The sequence below is a fragment of the Phocoena phocoena genome, chromosome 7, assembly GCF_963924675.1.
Source record: "Phocoena phocoena chromosome 7, mPhoPho1.1, whole genome shotgun sequence".
NCBI classification, from domain to species: domain Eukaryota; kingdom Metazoa; phylum Chordata; class Mammalia; order Artiodactyla; family Phocoenidae; genus Phocoena; species Phocoena phocoena.
The window spans coordinates 34409316-34431211 of NC_089225.1; positions in this window are offsets into that span (position 1 = coordinate 34409316).

Sequence of the window (21896 nt, forward strand, 5' to 3'; positions counted from 1 at the left end):
TCATTTTTTCTTGCCCCTGAGTGCAGAAGATCAGAAGCAAAAATTCAACCAGTACTAGATTATCTCAGGTACAGTGATAGACACTGGGGAAAAGAAAGGTAATGAAACTTTTAGACCTTTTTGGATTCATTCTTTACAATATCCTATTTAGCTTACATATACCTGCCCATCTCTCACAACTTCCTCTCAACCTCCAATATTTTAATTGTCAGATGGTAATTAGGAGACAACCTTATATATAGGAAGAATTACAATGTCAATTCTATGTAAGGTGGTATCTGTGTTTATGCAAAAAGTGCTCCCCGATAGAAACAGATATAAAACTGATTGATGTCTTAAAGCAACTGAGGGGTCTTTGCTGGCAGCTAAAATTACTGTTTCCTAGTAGAAAAACTGGTGGAGAAAATTGAGTTCTTATAATAAATTCCATAACTGCTTAGCTGTAAATGATTTTTAAAAGTCACTTGACTGTGCAAACTGGTTAGAAGTATTTAAATGATATTTCAAAAGCTTAATGTCAGCCATCAGTGTCCAATAAATGAAAATTACTTTTAGTGATACATCTGAAAATATGATGGTTTTTTGAGCCAAAATCTCTCAAGCTTTGCATAAAATCTGTATTTTAATTTCCACTGTGTGCCTGTTATATAAACTTCTGATATTTGTTATAGAGAAAAAGAAGATAAACTAGATACTACTTGGAATATTGAAAAATGAGTAGAATGTTAAGATATGCTAAATTTATTGTTTGCTCATCAAGAGAAAGAAAGTGCATTTATTTAGGGAAACAATTTTACTTAAAGAAAGGGCAATATTTTAATAAGTAGAAAGGGGAAGGGAACATATTTTGAAATAGGAGCAGCATCACTGGAATGAAAAATGTAATGTGACAAAGTAGCTACCTTGAAGGAGAAAACACTCATTTTTGTTACAGTCCTGTAAAACCCCAACTTTATCTTCATTCTTATCTGTTCATTCATTTAACGATTATTTATTGAGTACCCACTCTGTACTGGCATTGTGTAAGCCATTGGTGACATTTCAGTCAATAAGATAGTCATAGTTTCTTCTTTCACAAAGAGTGTTTAGTGGAATTTTCATTAATGATTAATTCATGCACTCATTATATTAGGTAAAATGAGGTTTAGCTCTGTGTGACAGGAAACTTGAATTAACAATGGTTTAAACAATTGCCTCATCTAAATATAGATCATCCAGGGACTTCCCTGGTGGCACAGTGGTTAAGAATCCGCCTGCCAATGCAGGGGACACGGGTTCAAGCCCTGCTCCGGGAAGATCCCACATGCCGTGGAGCAACTAAACCTGTGCGTCACAACTACTGAGCCCGCGCACCTAGAGCCTATGCTCCACAACAAGAGAAGCCACCATAATGAGAAGCCTGCGCACCGCAATGAAGACCTAATGCAGCCAAAAATAAATTAATTAATTAAAAAAATAAATATAGATCATCCAGACCTCAAATTGCGGGTCCATCATCTTAATAAACCTCAAGGCTTTTTATCTTGCTGCTCTGCCATTCCTAACCAGTATAGGCATTTAGATTTTGAGTCTGTTTTCTCTCATTTAGCATAGTGCATTGGGATATACAACGTTGTTCGTATCAACAGCCCATTCCTTTTCATTATTGAGTAGTATTCCATTCTATGGAAATACTACATTTTGTTTATCTATTTCCCAGTTGAGGGACTTTGGAGTCGTTTCAAGATTTTAGTGACTAAATTGCTATAAATATTTGTTTAGAGGTTTTTGTGTGAATATAGGCCTATCATTTCACTTTGGTAAATATCTAGGAGTGGAAAATTGGGCCATATGGATAAGTGTATACTGGACTTTATAATAGCTGTGAAACTATTTTTAGAGTGGCAGTACATTGTGCATTCCCAACAGCAATATACAAGAGTTCCAGTTGCTCTGCATCCTCATCAGAATTTGGTATCATCAGGGGTTTTTTTAACCATTATATTAAGTGTATAGCAGTATCTCATTGTGGTTTTAATTAGCATTTCATTAATGACTAGTGATACTGAGCATCTTTTCATGTGCTGCTGTCATCTGTGTATCTTTTTTGGTAAAATGTATGTTCAAATCTTTTGTCCATTAAAGAAATTTGATTGGTTGTTTTCTTCTTGTTGAGTTTTGAGAGTTCTTTATATATATTGGCTACAAGTCCTGTGTCAGATATATGATTTGCAAATATTTTCTCTATGTCTTTTCATTCTGCCAACAGTTTTGTTTGCAGAGCAAATGTTTTTAATTTTGATAAAGTCTAATTTATTTATTCTTTTATGGATTGTGCTTTGTATCTTAAAATTGTATATTTATATGTTAAAAGCCAAATTTATAAAAAAACCAAAAGAATAAATTCCTCCTGGCACCAACAGATTATCTACAAATAGTACATTAGCTATGTCTCTTAAATGTGACATCAAACAAGAAGAAATTAGATAATTTATGCTGGAAGAACTAGATTACAGTCATGAAAGATGAGATAAGGATCTAACAATATCAATTTTTAAAACACAGAACTAAAGACTTTTAGATTCTGTACCTTTGTAGTATGTAAATACATGAAATAAAATGTTTCATGGGGGCTTCAAAAACCCATTCATTTATTAGTCCATTTATTTCTTTAAAAATTTTTACTGAGCACCTACAATGAGCCAGACACTGTGTTCTGGATGATGGTACACAGATGAATATGAACGGAGATAGAACTTTGGACAAATAAATAAACAGGTTATAACACAATGTGGTAAGAACTATAGTTGGCATTTGTTCAAAGTAAACCATGCTTCTTTTTGCACAGGTGGTGGTTTCATCACACACATCTCAGTTTACAATTATTTTTCTGTGTGACGGGCCTTAATGTTTGTCTCTCTCATGGTCTATTCCAGGAGTATAAATGCAATTTATGTTTTCTTCATAGTGGCTGGCACATAATACGAGCTGGATAAACAATCGTTGAATAAATAAAGTGCTTGCTATTGAAGTATAGAGAGGAAGAGTTGCTAAATCTCCTCCTGGGATCGCATTAAAAAAGGTGACTTTTGAAGTGAATCTTGAAGCAGAGGTAGGAACTTGCTGGTGGGGGTGGGGTGAGGCTGGGGAGGAAGAGAAGGGCAGCAGGGCAGCACTGTACAGTCTTAGCCATGGGCATGTGAAGTCACACAACCCCTGTGGGAAGGACAAAAGGTCCCAGGAGGGTAGAATCATCCTATGTAGGGAAGTGTGGGGAGCAGGAGATGAAGCTGAAATGGAAGGCAGGGGTCAGGATGGGAAGGAAAGGCCTTGTCAACCAGGATAGGTTTGAACTTCATAGCGATGGAGTTGGGGAGACTGAAGGATTTTAAGCTTTTAAGTGACATGAGCAGTAGAGCAGTAAAGACTATGGCTGAAGCCTGGATAAGAGATGATAAGGGTGTGGCAGTGGCAGCAGAGGTGTTGAGGAGAGACAGACCTGAAAGCTATTCCAGGAGACCAAATTTATGGGACTTGGTGATTGATAAGATGTGAAGGGTAAAGTAGAAGGAGAATTTAAAGTTTTAGCTCTTCTGATGCCTGGAGAGTATCGTATGTAGGGAGTTAACATATTATTTTTTTCCCTGATTAATAAGTATTACATGTTCTTTAGAAAATATAGGAAAGCATAAAGAAGAAAAAAAAATCAGCTCTTATCTCAGCACACAGAAATAACCACTGCTGATATTCTGAGTGCCTATCCTATCATTCTTCTAAAATAGATCCTAAGGATTCTATCTCCACAAGGAATCCACGGTCTCATGAACAACAATAATATATTGAATTTAATTTTGAACCCAAATGTTAAGTTTTGACTATACTGTGAGCTGAGTCAATTTTTTTAAAAAATCAAGTGAATTAGGTACATGGGTGGGAACTTCCAAAGAAAGAATTTCTTCCCTGGAAACTAAATAAGGGGTAGCGATGACACCCAGGACATGCCCTCATTCGTACCAGATTCTCAGAGGTGACCTGCCCAGTCACTGAGGGACATTTCCAGGTTCCGTTTCATTAATTCATGTTCAATTCATTCAATGTGCTGATCCCTGCAGGAAGGCAGCTCTGCAGTGATCACCTCCCGTGTCCAAATGTTTGGAGTGCTAATTATTTTTGCCCACTTGAACCTAGAGCTTGTGTGAACCTGTGCACATAAACTAAGTAAGAGAAAAACTTTCTGAGGTCCAGGAGCTGTGAATCAAAAACACATTATTTGAGGATCTTCCAGATAGAGGAAATGGGAGGGAAGTTAAAAAAAAAAAAAGGATATTTTTATGTTGAGAGGAGCAGAGTCAGGAAGATTCAGAGGATGTCTGCCTGAAAAGAAGCTCGAACAATAGAAAAGCTAAGGAGGAGAGAAAGGGGGCTCAACGATGGACAAATGTATCCACTGGGGCGGGCCGTCCTAGCGAAGGTAGCCTGCAGGCCAGGTACCAGGCGGAGGTGCTGCAGCTGGGGGCGAGCTCCCGGCTCCCGGACGGAACCCTTCCTCCTGACCTTCCCGGGGACCTTCCCTCGTCACGCCCGCCCCCGCCCCGGTCCTCGCCTGCCCTCACTGGTGCTCGGAGGGTAGGCGGGTCTGCTTCCACTCTGAGGCTCTGGATTGAAAAGTCCCCGAGGGTCAAGTATGATTTACAACAGGGAAGAGAAAAATCAATACCTCCAGAGAGGTTTGGGGATGGGGGGTGGCGGTTACTTGAGGCAAACGTTTGGCAGAGGGTGGGAGAATTCTGCCTTGGGCTTTTCCCACCAAACCTACAACCCGACTCCCACTTCTTCACGAGGATCTGCCATCACCAACCCCGGCTCTCTCCCCAACTCCGTCGCCCGCCCCGCGGTGTGCGTCTTCTATTGCAAACGTCAGGTGGTCTAGGTTTGCCCTGGGTAAGGAGCTCGACGTGCTTTTCAGCTGCGGTTCTTAGGTGCCGGGGGTTTCGCACGGCCCTGGCGGTGGCGGGGAGTAGGCTTTGGCTGGGGCCATTTCACACGGCCAGGCTTTCCCTCACTCAGCTACTGGCCAGGGTGAAGCGAGCGGCGCAGGGGGTCGCTCACAGGAAAGGGGCAGTGCAACGTGAGCAAACATTGCTAGTATTGAACGCTCACCGCGAACGGGCTTCAAGGACAGGTCTCACATCCTCCCGGTTCCGTCCGCGGAACTCGGCAGACTCACTCTGCCGGCCGAAGCGCGGAGCCGGGCACCCCAGCTGCGCCTGGCCAGCAGCTCCGGCCCGCCAGAGTTTGGACACTGGGCGCTCAGGCAGACTCTCCCGGAGTTGGGTCGCGCGCTCCGGACCAATGAGCGTGCCCCGCGGAGAGCTCGGCTCCCCCCCGCGCGCGCTGATTGGTCCCGCGGCCGGCTAGGCCGGGCAGGCCAGCAGCGGCTGCGGGAGGCGGCGAGGGCCCGGCGCGAGTGGGAGTGGCGGGCGCCCCCCGCCGCCCTGTCCCTCCCCGCCGCGTTCCCTCCTTCTTTCCCTCCCTCCCTCGCTCGCTCGCTCACTCGCTCCCTCCTCGCACTCGCCGGCTCCGGCCGCGCGCTGGCGGGGCTCCGCATTGCACACTCCGGGGGCGCCGCAGTGTTCGTGGGATGGAGCAGCGGGCTGCCGCTGGCGGCCGGAATCCGCGTGCAGCTCGGGTGAGTAGAGGCGGGCTTCCCGGGAGAGCACAAAAGGAAACTGGGCTCCTGCCAGCGGCCCGAGCTTATGCAGGGCCTGGGGCAACCACGGAGTGGGCTGAGTCCCTGGAACTACCGAGTGCTAGGACAGTCTTTCCCCCCACAGCCCCTGGCCAGCAGAGCTGGTGTCTTCGCTTCTGCATCCCTCTCCGGTGTTTTGCCCCCGAGTGGGCAGTCCGCACTGCGCGCAGCCTGGGCAGGTCCGGAGGGGCGTGTGTGCGTGTGTGTAGTGCTGGTGCTCTGGGGGTGGGATGGAAATGTCAGGAGCTGCCAAGTTCACCGCTGGAGGAATCTTTCCCAAGAGTAATTCACCACCTTCCCAGGGCCAGGCATGCGTCCACCAGGAACTCCAGCCGGAGGGAGAACCGGGGAGGCGGAGTGGCAGCGCCCCACATGTTGCTGCGGGGCGGGCGGGGGGTGGCGGTGGGCGGCGGCCATGGCCCGGCTGCGCCCACCCAGAACCAATGCGGTGGGGCGGTGAGCTGGGGCGCTTCCAGCCGTCGCGCTAACGGGCAAGGCCCTCCGACTGCCCACTATGGGGGTTCGGCGAGGTGGCGTCCACCCACTGAGCCAGAGCTTCGCCTGGGCTTGACTTGGCGACCCGCTTTTCTCTCCATTAAAAGCAGTTCCATTGATTACATTTGGCTAAACATTCTATTTTAGCCTAAAGCTCTCTGTCGTTCGGTCTGTCTGACTCGCTCTGACCCCGGCCGCGATCTCACCAGCTCCACTCCCCCAACCCCTGCCTCGACCCTGTTCCTCACAGTGAGGTTCAAAACTTGATGTTTGAGCATGATTGTATCCGGCGTGGTCCCTGGCATCTCAGATGTCACAATCATTTAACGTTTCTTAGGGGAGTCCAAGGACTTGTTGTAATTTGGGGGGGGGGCGGGGCGGGACATTGAGGAGGGAGCAGCTCTTTGGCAGGGAGCTAGTTGGTAGAATAGCGTTGACCTCCCAGAGCCATATGACAAAAAGAATGTTAAGCTTCTCCCTCTGGTAACTCACCCAAGGTGTGACCTCCAAAATTCAGTTTTCTTTGTGGGAGGCTAGGGAGTTTAGATTCTCCAGGGGGAAGTTTATTTCTTGTTAAATTGACTTACAGTGACATATGCTCTGTTCTGCTCTTCACTGGCCAGCCATTGCAGATGCCTTGATATTATTAGGGCAATTCCCTTAAAGCCATTACGTTTTCTTACTCGAAGTAGCTCTTTGAAATTTTAGATCTGCACCCTATTTCTCTAGAAGACGTTAATGGTTACTGTATATGTGCTCATGTGTACCAAGTTTGCAAAAGATATTTGTGCAATCGTCCATGAAATGGCTTAATACACATTTATGGTAAACCCATTTAAATGTAAAACATCTATCTGCTTTCAATTTTACTTTCCTCCTTGACCAAAGGCACCAGACTGAAACAGGACTTAAAAGAGGCTTCCTTGTTTAAAAAGAGGTTTTACAGAACTCTAGTCCTGAGAGCAAACAGTACGCTTTTGAGCTTGTAGGCACACAAAGGCTGTTAAAAACTGTGAATTAGGTTTTTGGGTTAAAAATATCAGAAATGCTTCCAGACCAAAAAGGGTAGCTACAATGCATAGGTCTACATTTTGAAGCTGTTGACAGTCTTTATAAGATGAATGTTTATAGCACAGAATGCATAAACGGGACTGATTATAGCAAATAATGCCAAGTAAAAAACCATACTTTGCATCATATGTACAGTTTACATGGCACACTGAAATCTACTATTAAAGTATCTGTGAGGAAGTCACTCTGATTTTACAGGTGGAACAGCTGAGGCTCTCAGAAGTTGAGTGACTTTTCCAAGGTGAATAGCAGAGTTCAAGTCAAGTTTTTTTTCCAAGTTCTTCCCTCCCTTGCTCCCTCCCTCCCTTTCTTCATGCTGGGCTTCCTTCTTTCCTAGTTCTAATTTCTGTACCTCTTTTTACTATTCAGCGCATAGCTTCTGGACCATTATGTACCATTCCCAAAAGGCTTTGCTCTCTGCAAAGTACCACATAGCTCCCTGTAAGGTGAGGGCTGATAAACATTTAAGGAGAAAGCTAATAATGGATTTTAAGGAACTATCCTTTTCCAAGGGGCATATTATTTTTATTAATGAGTTGTTAAATATACAAGTAATCAAAACCCTGAAGAATGATGGCCTTATGGTAGTGCTTCAGAAAAATCAAGTGACTAATAGTGGCATAGATGTTTGAGAAATTCGTTAAGTCTCCCACTCTATAAGCAGAAACTCCTCATAAGTTCAACAGACAATTACAGTGAAGCCCTAATAAATGATTATTTCAGTAGTGTCATTTGAATTTTAAAAAGAGTTGACAAAACAGATTACTTAAATAAACCCAGAGCCACTCTGGGAAAAAAAAAAAAACTCACTCATCAAAAGTCCTGAAATCCTCGCTAACTAGTTTACAAATGCAACAGAAAACATTGATTAAAGAGAAATCATGTTTTCACTTGCATAGCTAGCAATAAGGGGCTTCCAGCTATCTGCCTATCTGATTATTTATTAAAAACCCATCATTTACACATCTTTTCTTGGAAAACTATTGCTCATGATCTTTATTTATGACACATTGCATAATATTTTTTAAGATGAGTAGAATTAATTTTGTTTGGATTAATGTAGGTAGAAATATTTGAAGGGTCAGTTTATTAAATTAAGCCCCTGAAGGGTGACAGATCCCAAGCACACTGAAAATGAGATGGCCAAAAATGAATGTGGAAAAATTCTTGCAGTGGAGTCCCAAAATAATAATGAAAGACTCTTACATACTGTGAAAGGAGAATTGTGGAAATACTTGGCTTACATTGTACCAAACAGATACTCAGAGATAAAAAGAGAACACAGTATAAATGAATTCTTTGCTTCTGCTTTTGCTGAGTAACGTTCTTATACCCAGGCTTTCTCAGGCAATAAACACACTGGAGGTAATAGATCAAGAGATGGCAAGTGCTCAGGATACTCCAGACCCAATCAACAGACTAGATACTAAATCACCAAGATGGCCATCACTCAAGTGTGTTGAACCTTAGTGTGTAAATGACAGCTCTCTGGGGCATTGGCTGGCGGCCTCGTGGGGCTTTTGTCAGGGGAGGAGTTTCAGGGGGGACCCTGCAGCCATCAGGCCAGATCCATGTCCCTATAGATCAGTATTCAAAGTGAACACAGATTACAGTTAGTACAACTTATTTTGGAGAAAGGGGGAATAATGTATTAGAGTTTAAGGAGGAAATATATTTGTGGCTAAAGTGTTGCCCAAAATATGATATTTTTAAACTTTCAGAAAGCCTGACTGGATTTCAAATCCTGGTTCCTCCCTATTCATTAATTTTTTTTTTTGACCAAGAAACAAGAAACAGAGAGTGGAGATAGACACTTCTCTGAGTGGACAAATAAGCTCTTCCAGGAGCTAGTTTGGGGATGGTTTTATTTAAACTTTTTTAAATGTCTGTAGATGGTATGTAGTTCTTATGGGTAAGTGAAAACTACACTGATAAAGTTGAATCATAGGAATAACTAAAAAGACAGCCTAAATGGGAAGAAAAATAATAGAAGATTAAAGTCAAAATGGAAGATTGAAGATAAGTGTATTTGGGAAAAGCAATTTGGGAAAAGCAAAAGTGTATTTGGGAAAAAAGTGTAATTGGGAAAAGTGTATTTGGGAAAAGCACATTTATAGGAGATGGTTTTGGATTCCATTCCCATCAGAGGTCAGTATAGCTGGATAATATTCTCTCAGCTTTCTTAAAAAAAAAAGTGTGTCCACCAAGTTAAAGTTAATGTTAAGAAAAGGATATAAAATTCTATATTAGTGTGATACCATTAAAAGTGTGTAGTTGAGTTAGTTTGTATAAATCTTCTTTCCATATCTGTTCATCTATCTATTATAGAAGGAAATGCATCAATACATTAATAGTGACTATCTCTGGGTATTATGGGATTGCAAAAGTTTTTATTATCTTCCTTTACTTCAGTATTTTCCAAATTTTCTTCAATGAACATGTATTGCTCTTAGAAGAAAAAGTATTATGGAAATAATATATAGTGTTGTAACCTCAGATTTCAAATAGTCTTACTATAACAAAGGCTCATTTGATTATCATTTCTCTGTCTTCTGTAAATCTGCATTTGAAAAATTTGCCTGTTTTTTCCCCCTGAATTCCCTATATATGAAAGGCAGCATGTTTAAATAATTTTTTTTTTGTATTTGGTACTAAGGAAAAGTGTGGCTGAATGTGAACACTGTGCTTTCCTTAGACAGTGAGAACTGGGAAAATACAGATACTGGAAGTCAAATTCTCATGCACACAGTTACAAATACAGTGAACTTGGATTATTTTTCCTGAAAATAAAAAACTAGAACTAGAACACATCTGTTGATATTTGAAAGCTAGGGGGTTCAGACAGGAAGTAATAAACTCAAAGACTGTAATACCCTTATCTCCTGTCGTGCATCCCACTTGCCCATCCTTACTCTCTCTTTTGCCAAGAGGAGCTGCAGGCTAAAGTTAAAAATAGATTCCAAAAAACATTCAGGTGTATGCATGAATGATTACTACATCATAGATTGTTAGGCAAAACAGAAGTACTGGGCGTGAAATCTTCATCTTTTTGTAGAAGCCATAGATATAAGAATTCTTAAAGCCAAGATTGTCCTATCTCTGACATTTTTTTTTTTAAATCATGATTGTTACTTGAGTTATCAAAACAAGTATCTCTAAGCATTCTAAATGATTAAATAACAATACAGTTAATGTGTTTGGGTGGTAGGATTTTGGATACACATTTTCAAAAATATATTTCTTAATATTTTTATGCCCTAAAACGCAGGATAAGTAAAGATTGCATTATTCTCATCCCATTTTCCCCCCTTCTCAAGAAGTACCCCCTTCAAATCATTTCCCCCCCTTCAAATCATGAAGTATCAGATTTGCAGTATATAAACTAGCAAATGTACACATTATTTGTTTCCATCAAGACATCTAGAAATACTAGTTTCTTTATACCATTAAAGCAATTTAGATAATATATACACTTACTTGCACTTATAATAATAGCATTTATTACTCTGCTTTTTATTTGTATGGCTTTTCATCTGCAGGACTCTACCTGCTTATGAGGGATTCTGCGAATCTTCCATTGGCAGAGACGGCAGTGTAGAGCAATGTTAGAGGCCTGGGATTTCCCATGTTGTAATTCTGGCCCTGCCAGTTGCCAACTCTGTGACCTTAGGCAAGTTATTTAGTTTCCTCCAGTTTAACTGGTGACCATTAACTAGCTGACTGACCTTTAGCAAGTTAAGCACCCAGTGTCTGGGCTTCATCTGCTTCAACTATAAAATCAAGGGGTTGCGCTAATTAAACTTTAAATTCCTAGATGAGGAGGAACCAACCTATATTTTTTGATGTTTAAAACTACCCAGTAATGCTGATCTAATAAAATGGTTTTGAGCAACTAGAAGTGTGGCGTAATGTTGGTATTGAGAACAAACTAAGTTAAGAAGACAGAGTTCTTGGAGATCTATAATAAAAATTTTAAAGTATCTAGCATACTCCCTGGAATTTGTTCTTTTCTTGCTATGTAGATCTTGCCTGTTCTTTCGACTTGATTATCCATGCGGAATACATTTAATTTCTTAGAACTTTTTATCTTAAAGATAAAAAAGTTGACTTTCAAGTGTTCTAAAAATGTTAACTCTTAAAAATACTGACTTTAATAGAAGTAATATTCTGAATTTATGTAAGGTCTTTCTGTACAAGATCAAAGGAATGGTATTAAGAAGTACATGGTTTTTCTTTTATGTATAACTTCATAGAAGGATTTCCCTTTATGGAATTTTAAAAATTCATATTCCCAGTCACCCAACCGAATGAACGCACAGAAACTTTTGTAGCAATTCTGACTTGTTCTTGGTCAGATGTGTCCTTAGTCAGGAGTGTCCTTTTATCCAGTATTTCCCAATTGACAATTCTTTTTAAACCTTCAAGGCCTAGTTCAAATGCGGTCTCCCCAAAGAAGGCTTTTCTCCTCATTTACATCAGTGTACATTTTCCTCTTTCACGTATACCTGTATTTTGTACTAACTTACTGTTTTTTACATTCTAGCTTATTTACATCATGTCTTATTTCTCTTGAATGCTGGCATGAGTATATTGTCTTGCACAGAGTAAGCCTTCAAAGAATATGTTGAATAGACTTACTACTTTCATAGAGAAAAAGCTGTAAGGCTTGGAGGTGGGCTGGGGGGTAGGGGAGGGGAGGGGGATCACAGAAGATTGATTTAGATGGAAGGGATAGGTTTGGGTTTTGTAGTTTATGACAATTGCCATCTAAGTTTAGTCTCTGGATGTCCACCAAGAACAAATAAATATCACAAGCTGTGACTGTTCTCCTCAGAGACACTTCGCTGCTTTTGTTTCCTAGGAGTACCCTCTAGATACTGAGGGTCTTTACTGTGTAGACTCTAAGCCATCAATCACCATGACCTAGGACTTGGGCAAGTTAGATGTGCTGTCTTCCCACCTGGAAATAAAAAGCTGACTGTTTCACACTTTCATACTAAGCTGTACTGTGCTTTTTAGAAGTATATAGATAATTTCTGCTAAACCAAAAACAACAGAAAGGTTCAAGGAAGAAAATAATCATTTCTCTTCCCATCACCCAGATTTAATTATTCGTATGTAATTTCTTACTACCTTAGTTGCATTCTTTTTCTCTAGGTTTCATGGTGGCTACCTAGCTATATGTATATAGCATATGTTCAATGTGTTTGATCTTTATCCTTAATAGAATAAAATAGAAGACAATATATCAAACTTGCCATATATAGGTAAAGATATACAAAGTCCTTCTTGGCTGTTGAAAACTCTTTGCGTGAGTTTTCAACACACAGTTCGGGCTGATGCTTTTTAAACAGAGAGCTAGACAAGGCTAGATCTGTTTAGTCTCTAATAGCCAGGATTCTTCTTCCTGTTCCATTGTCATAGGTTGGAATCACAGCCAGCTGACTTAAAATGTTGTTTTGGGGGCACCAGGTGAGATGTGGCTGGATCAGCATCAACTCCACCCAGTTCTGAGAAATAACTCAGAGTTCATTTTCTACTGTTACCAATAGTGTTATTCTTTGGGAGAGCCAAACCAGGCAAGTAAAAATCAACAGGATGCAAGAGGTATTTTTCCCATCAAAGCTATTTGGAGGCTCAACTTTCTAAATGAAAGGCAATACATATCATATAATGGAATAGCAATTTAAAGAGAGGTACTGTTTGTAATGGTACTTTCTTCTCAGCTTGGGAACTATGTCAGAGAGACCTTTGCTAGAAAGGGTAATTTTCAGCTAGGCCAAGCAAATTCAAGAAATGTTGAATGCTGTAGCACCTAGAAGACATTTCAGGCAAGTGGGTAAACTCATTTCCTACAGTTTCTGGGAGGTTTTGACCTTGCAGGAGGGTTTCAGATCTCTCCTGGAACAGTGTCCTGAATAAGATTGAACATGGGAAATGGAAAGAAGAAAAAGAGCACAGAAAAGAAGGAGCTGGAGGACTTACAATAAGGAAAGGATCACCTGCTTTATAACTGATTGAAGAAAACTTTCCAGTCCTATCTGATTCCGATCTTAATCTGGGGAAGCCCTAAAATATACAGAAGTAAATTTGAGGAGAGCCACAAAGCTCTATCTGCCTTAAGTTATCTGCTGTGTTCCTGCTGCAGCCTCCATTAGGGCCACTCGGGTGCTGAGTCACAGTCTCAACTGTAGAGTCTAAAAGATGACTGTTAAAAGGCTTTCCTCAGGGGAAGCACGTGCTGGCTGATGAATGGATCCAAGCTGGTTAACAGCTGCGTATTGGTCAAGTAGGCAAGTAAAAGTTGAGGGAATCTAAGTCTCCAAGGGGACCGAGACAGAGACACAGAAGAGACAACGATTTTGTGGTGAGGTATGGGTGGAAACGAAAGATGTTGGGATCTTTGCTTATTTCCCACTTTTAATCTAAACTCTCATCAGGCTATTTGCTGAATTATCAACCACCAATTCCTTACCGGATTTTGGCCAAGGCAGTTAACTTCTTTGAATGTCTGCTTCCTCATTTGTAAAATGACTGTACACGATCAGCACTTCTAGAGCAGGATCTGCAGGAAGAGACACTGGTTCCTTGGGATGCTGAGGGAAATAAAAGTACAATGGTCAAAGTGTTTGGGAAACAATGGGTTAAATGCTTTTCAATTGCAAGACTTTTCAGAAATTTCAGGAAGTGAATGATCATTCTAAATACCTGAAAGGTGGTATACTCCTTGGTGAAAACCAAACCTGTTTGACAATGGAACCCATTTTGAAGGTGCATCTTTTGGGTCAGTGTTCTGTGCAACACCAAATATTGAACTAGCTTTGTCTGAGGTCCTGGGTTTTAAATTCTGTGAATCTACGGTTACATAGTATGTCTCTCTTCCTGTTTCTTTTCTAGCTAGCCCCTTGCCTCTTATCTTGAAGAGTTTTTATGTTGTATAAACCTTGTGATCAAAAATGTACTCTGGGGCTTCCCTGGTGGAGCAGTGGTTGAGAATCTGCCTGCCAATGCAGGGGACACGGGTTCGAGCCCTGGTCTGGGAAGATCCCACATGCCGCGGAGCAACTAGGCCCGTGAGCCACAGCTACTGAGCCTGCGCGTCTGGAGCCTGTGCCCCGCAGCAAGAGAGGCCGCGACAGTGAGAGGCCCGCGCTCACGCAACTAGAGAAAGCCCTCGCACAGAAACGAAGACCCAACACAGCCAAAAATAAATAAATTAATTAATTAATAAAAAAAAATGTACTCTGTTAGAAAACTCCTGCGTCTACTTTAAGAAGACACTGAGAGAGCACAAACTTGCAAGCTATGCACTTTCCCTTAACTTTTGTATTTGAGACGACATAAAGTCACAGAGAGTCAAAACACAAATAATGAATTCCCCAAACACACGTACACACCCTAACAAATATTGAAACGTTTATTAATAGAGAGAGGATAATATTTCATAAAGGAACAATTTATAAATGACTGTTCATTCTGACAGAGGCATTTCTGAGCAAAGCAGTGCAATTAATCACAGAGCTGTAGCATAAATATGAAAAGATGAATACTGAACGTATACAAAATGTGCACTGTTCTTCCCTTCATCTTCAGGATTACAGAAGACGTTTATCACACATCGCCTCACCGACACCAATCTATTTGGCTCCTGCCAGATTCACCCTTTGCTGGACGAGGAGCTCGTAAAAGTGGGAGTGTTTTGAGGAGGGAGTGGCAGCAGAAGCTCAGGGCACAGCGTGGCTGGGTCTGGATTCTGCCGCCTCTTGCTGAAATAGCTCCCCTTTCAGAGGTTGTTGGGGATTGGCGGGAAACAGGGCGTAACTCTGGGTTAGAAAGAGAGAATAAGTGTTCACGATGCCTATTTTTCATATTGTCATCATTGTACTTTGTGACCTCTCTGCAGTTAGAATAATCTAAATCTCTCCAGGTAACCTATAGCAGACAACTTTCAGTGGGCTATGAGTTCAGTTTTCTTGATATGTTGTTAAAGAGATAATTTTTTAGATAATGTTAGGATACAAAAGCCAAAATATGATAATAATTTCCCTTTTACAATTAAATTAAATTTACATGTTACACTATTTCTAAAGTTTGGTTGTCTGTCCTCCAACCTTATTTAAAATTTTTAAGAATCTTTGTCAAATGTTCTGTTATTTGAATTCAGGCTTATCTCTGATGAAACATCAATATTCCTATTTAGTTTTTCTTGTCTTGTTAAAATAGTTGGAATTAGTTGTACGCATTTAATTATATTTTTATACTCTAAATTGAGTTTTGAAATTTGGTGAACAATTTGTAACTATTTTTTTCCCAAGTGATAATATACATATTATCATATTGGCTTGATTCATAAGACTTTTCTCACCTCCTTGCACTGTCTCCACAAGGATTCCAAGCTGCGCTGTGCCTAGATTTTTGAATTCAGCTTTCTTATTTTTAGAGGCTGCCTTTTCTCTTCCCTTAAACATACGAACAGAGCTTTTAGTTCATTGCGCGTTGCAAGCCCTGGCACAGACTAGATGCTCAGCAGATATCTGATGAGCAGACATTCTCCCTAGTCCATCAGTGTTTGCTGAATAAATTAACAGATTAGTTAACGAGCAGTGCTTCCTGTTAATTGTCACCACTGTCATTCCAGTAATGTAACCATTACCTACCATACAAGGCTGTTTTTCTTAACAATTAAAAGTAAATTTTGTATAACCCACCAACATGATGCTAATTAATGTTTAATGTTCATTTTCCTGCTTCGAAAGTTACTCAGATATAAGAATTCTACTCAGAAAGTTTTGCACAGATTTCACAAAACCGAACAGGTGTAGTTGGTTCTGTACCACAGAAGCTCAATGAACTTTGGAGGAGACCCGAGTCTTCTCACATAGGAATGAGATGCTCTCTGTGGGACTGAACCCAAGTGCCTTAAAACTACTAAGTAGGCTTTGTTTTGGCATGTTACAGCATTCCCCCTTTGGAATGTTCAGTCAGTTTAGGGATGCTGATTTCCGTAAAGCTTTCAGCATAAACTTCATCTTATGTGAAAAAGAATTTGGTTTGCATTTGGTCTGTACTTGATTGTTGATGCTTTATAGGCTGTACTCTGGATGTGTAGAAAGATTGTGTTCCTAGCCATTTTTTAGACTTCTTGATTAGTAAGTCTCCTTTGTTAAAGATTAGTTGTTTGAAAAAGGAAACAGACTCCCAGATATAGAGAACAAACAAACAGTGGTTATCAGTGGAGAGAGGGAGTGGGGGAGGGGAAAGACAGGGGTAGGGGATTGAGGTACAAACTATTATGTATAAAATAAATAAGGTACAAGGTTATATTGCTCAACACAGGGACTATAGCTAGTATTTTATAATAACTATAAATGCAGTATAACCTTTAAAATTGTGAATCACCATGTTGTACACCTGTACCATATAATATTGTACATCAGCTATAGCTCAATAAAGAAAAGAGATGATAGGGTATATATCCTCTTTTGAAACAGGAGGGGGAAGTCTCCTTTCTCTGTTGCTTTCCTCCAATATCCGTAATTTCCTACCAATTTGTCTAGGGCTTTACCAGCATCACCACTTGGCAAAGTGAAGTTGATTTATGAAAAGCACTTGCTTATTTTATTTTATTATTATTTAAAAATTTTTATTATTATTATTATTTTTGCGGTACGCGGGCCTCTCACTGCCGCGGCCTCTCCCGTTGTGGAGCACAGGCTCCGGACGTGCAGGCTCAGCGGCCATAGCTCACAGGCCCAGCCACTCCACGGCATGTGGGATCTTCCCGGACAGGGGCACGAACCCGTGTCCCCTGCATCAGCAGGCGGACTCTCAACCACTGCGCCTCCAGGGAAGCCCAAGCACTTGCTTATTTTAATAATCAAGCTAATGACAAAAGAACTCAAATGACTTGTTTGGGGGCTTGGCATTGAAGTTGATTTTATTTGCTGTAATCTACCCAACAAATGACAGTACTAAGGTTTCCTTTCCCATCTTTTTTGGGCAGGTGTTTGTGTCATTTTTTTGGCAGCACTGAAGAAACTGTCTCTTACTGAGCTTTAAGTTTGAATAGCTTTGAAATCTTGAAAAAATAGTTATATCTTTTAATACTGCATCAACACTGTCTACATTTAACGTGTCCCAAAATGTGAATGACTGAATATTTTATACTTGCCAGTGCAAACACAGCAATAATTAAGCAACAAGTTCTTCTTTTCTGGGCCCTACCCAAAGATATAAAAAGAAAGGGTAAGGCATGGGAACTGTCCTCATAGAACTTGGAATGGCTTCTCTCTGTGTCTGTCTTGAAATATTTGAGAACGAACTCATGCCAATCACAGTTCAAGGTGGAAACACAATAGTGAATGAAATAATAAGCAAAAGTCTTTGGGGCTGAAGCAGTAAATAAGACTTACAGAAATCCCTGTCCTCATAGAGCTTACATTCTAGAGGGGCAGGGGCAGAAGATAAGGACATAAATAAGAAAATATGTGGTATGCCAGGTGGTGATAAGTGCTATGGAGAAACTAAAGTGGGGAAGAGGGAGAGGGAACGTCAGAGGTGAGGGAGAGGGAATGTCAGAAGTGAGTGGGAGGCAGTTGGCAACTTTAAATATAGTGGTCATGGAGACCCTGCTGTGAAGGTGTCACGTGAGCACCTAGACCAGGTAAGAGAGAGAGCCTTGGGGACCTCTGCAGGAAGAGCCTTCCAGGCAGAAATGCAAAGGTGCTACAGTGGCATCATGAAGTCACTGGCTCTCAAAACAGCAAGGAGACCAGTGATGGGAGTGGAATAAGCTGGGGGGAGAGTAGTAAAAGGTCAGAGACATAAGGCGGCAGCCCTTCCATCCTGCAGAGCCTTTAGAAGTTATCTGGGAGATGTTTCCTCCTTCCCTCCCTCTTCCTTCCCCCCTTCCTTTCCCTCTTCCTTCCTTCCTCCCTCCCTCTCTCCTTTCTTTCTTTCTTCCTTCCTTCCTTCCTTGGGACTGAGTGAGTTGGGGAGCCATTGGCAGAATTTGCGCCAAGGAATGACCTGATTAAATGTAGGATTTAAAAGATCACTGGCTACTGTAAGAATCAATAATAGGAGGGAGGGGGCAAGCCTGAAGGAGGCTACTGCAGTAATCCAGAGGATACTGGCTTAGACCCAGGTGGTTGCAGTAGAGGTGGTATAAAGGGGCATTCTTTGTCTGTTTGGAAAGAGTGGAGGAGACAGGATTTACTGAAGGGTAGGATGTGGGGCATGAGTGAGAAAGCAGAGTCCAAGATGGTTCCAAGGTTTGGGACCAGATAACTGAAAGGGTGGGACTGTCATGTATTGAGATGGGAAGGCTGAGGAGGAACAGGTTTGGAAGAGGGTTCGATCAGCTTGGGACACCTTACATTTGAGATGCCTATCAGGCTTCCACATGGAGACAGGGAGTCAGTGGTTGAGCGTATGACTATGAGTTCAGGGGAGAGATCTGGGCTGAAGATATAATTGGGGGACTTCACTATGTCTGCAAAAGCCATGAAACGGGAGCTGATCCATAAGCGTGAGGAGATCAGATTGGCCTGTCAGAGCAGAGTGCGCACAAGTAAGTGGCAGTTGTAGGGTCCTTTATTTTTTGCTACAGCTGTTTGAAAGGAGTTAGGAATGTGTGGGCCAGAAGAGTTGAAACAGCTTTCATGGAGAGTGTGAGAATAGAACTAGTCCTTGCAGATGGATAATATTTGGAGGGGTAGAAATAATGAGGAGAGGATATTTGGTTAAAAGGTGTGAGAATTAAACATACCACAGCCCCTTAGCAGGAAGGTAGTAAGGGAAAACATACCAAGATCACGGTAGAATTTTCTCGCTTGCGGAAGGGATGGGACTTTGGTCTCTGTTCAGTCTATTTCCCAGGATCACAATATGCAAATGATAGAGTTTTGAGTCCCATTAAAATCTTGAGTGTTTCGGGACACTTGAGCAACAGCTTCTCCCCCTTATCCTTGCAGCTGGTGCTGCCTTATATTTTGTAGTAACTTGAAACTGACATGTGGGGAATTTTAAGTACATCTCTTATCAAAACAGATGTTTCATAGACTATCGGGAAGTCAGCTCCTCTTTCAGAAAGCAGCTTAGAATTTGAATTTAGTTCCTCTCCTAATTTTATGTTCTTCAAAGTCACTGTGTGGGAAATTTAAAATTTATTAGCAACTTTCTCTTGTTCTTGGATCTTAGAGAGATGGCAGTTTCAGTAAACCTGAAAAAATTGTATGCTGTGTTACCTAGAGGCAGATTATTGAACAACTTCACTTGCCTGGTGATAAATCTAAGGCATGTAAGTGTTTTAACGCTTTCATTGGAACTTTGGAGTCATATTTTATAAAGGAAAAAAAAGCCTCTGCCTTCTTTTTTGATGCAAAATGATAATTAAAACAAAAACACTTCATAAAATAATACAAAGGATGCCAACTTCAGAACAAATGATTAGAAAAAGTTTGCCTCTTGTTCCCTCTCCCTCTACTTTTTACTAGAATCTAGATGAGGTTCAAGTCTCATTTTTATTCTGGGTAAAAGTTTCTCATGGAGTTGGGAAAGCTGAGGACTTCAACAGAACTCCCTGAAGTAAGAGCAAGTTGTGTATTTCTTTATTCATTTTAGTTAAAGAATGCCTTTAAAACAATGTCTTGTTAGTGGTTTGGCATAACCTTGTGTGACATTTCTGTATCGCCACTTCTTCTTTGGGTTTCAGGGAGGTACAGAGCACAGCTCCAGCAGGCTGTGACAGTTTATGAGGCCCCCTAGGTGTTGGCTGGAGAGCAGCATCAGTGAGCAGCCCAGTGGACCCTCAAGCACTGTCCAGTAGAATGTTTTAGTCTCCCTCATGGTGACAGAAATAATCTGTGTCTGCACTGGCCAATCTGGAAGCATTAGCCACATGTGGCTACTGAGTTACTGAAATGTGGCTGGTGCAGCTGAGAAACTGAGTTTTAAATTTTATTTAATTTTAATTTACTTAAATGTAAGTGGCCACATGTGGCTAGTGTCTGCTGACTTGGACAGCCAAGCTGACGGCTGGTCTTGGGCTTGCTGGAGCGTGGAGTGGGCAGATGCTCACGCTGTCCTTGCCGGGTCCTCTCCACCACCCTGGTGAGTGTCTACAAGCATATCTTTCTCATCTATACACAGCCCCCAGAGTTGCTTCTAGTGACTGGAGACAGGACAGGACTTTGTGAAATGCCTCCTCCCTGTCTTTCACGGGAGTTGGGAGAAGGAATATAGAAAGGCAGAGTGACGTTACAGGAGATGAGGTCACTGTTATGATCTTAAAGACCTTTGCTATTAAAAAGTATATTAAGAATAGTCTATTAAAATCATTGAATATTTTATAACTGATTATGAAAGAGAATTATCCTGGGGGGTAGATTTTAGAGGTAACACTGTGAGATAACCTCACTAGTGTTTTGAAAGTAGGGATTCTGTGAGTGACCCACTTTCTTTCCTTGAGGAGGGTTGCTCATTTATGAGTACTCTTAAGGTTTTTTTTCATTTTTTATTAAATTTTTTTTTTCAGTTTAGGAAATCATTTTAATAATTCTTCTTTTATCAATATTATACCTTTGTGAATAAGACTTACAGAATATATATATATATATTTTTTAAATTTATTTCTTTAAAAAAAATTTTTATTGGAATATTGCTTTTTTTTTTTTTGCGGTACGCGGGCCTCTCACTGTTGTGGCCTCTCCCGTTGTGGAGCACAGGCTCCAGACGCGCAGGCTCAGCGGCCATGGCTGACGGGCCCAGCCGCTCCGCGGCATGTGGGATCTTCCCGGACCAGGGCACGAACCCACGTCCCCTGCATTGGCAGGCGGACTCTCAACCACTGTGCCACCAGGGAAGCCCCTATTGGAATATTGTTGATTTGAAATGTTGTGTTAGTTTCTCCTGTACAGCAAAGTCAATCAGTTATACATATACATATATCCACTCTTTTTAAGATTCTATTCGCATACAGATCATTACAGAGTATTGAGTAGCGTTCCCTGTGCTATACAGTAGGTCCTTATTAATTATCTATTTTATATACAGTAGTGTGTATATGTCAATCCCAATCTCCCAATTTATCCCTCCCCCCACTTCCCTTCTGGTAACCATAAATTTGTTTTCTATATCTGTAACTCTATTTCTGTTTTGTAAATAAGTTCATTTGTACCATTATTTTTAGATTCCACATAGAGCAATATATACACCATTGGTATTTATGTGAAAACACATAGCAGGCCTTCAATAATCCACTCTTGAATAACACCATTGGTATCAATACCGTTGATAAATACCAACGGTGTGTGTATTGCTCTGGGTGGGGATTATTAAGGAGAGGGATACAGAGCACAGGATGTTAAAATGACTAAGGTAGGGCCACTGTAGGGCAAGAAGAAGGGTCAAGTATGTGACCAGGACCCCAGTGGGCCCAGCCTCAGAACTCTCAGTTGGGATGTTGGTGTTATGAAGTGTAGTGCATTAAAATTATACTCCTGGGTCCCGAGAGAGGAAGGAAGGCTTTTGCGTCTCAATGATCAGTTTTCACCTTGGAAGAATTCCACATACTAGCAATTTACCGCTGCAGTGAGGAGCT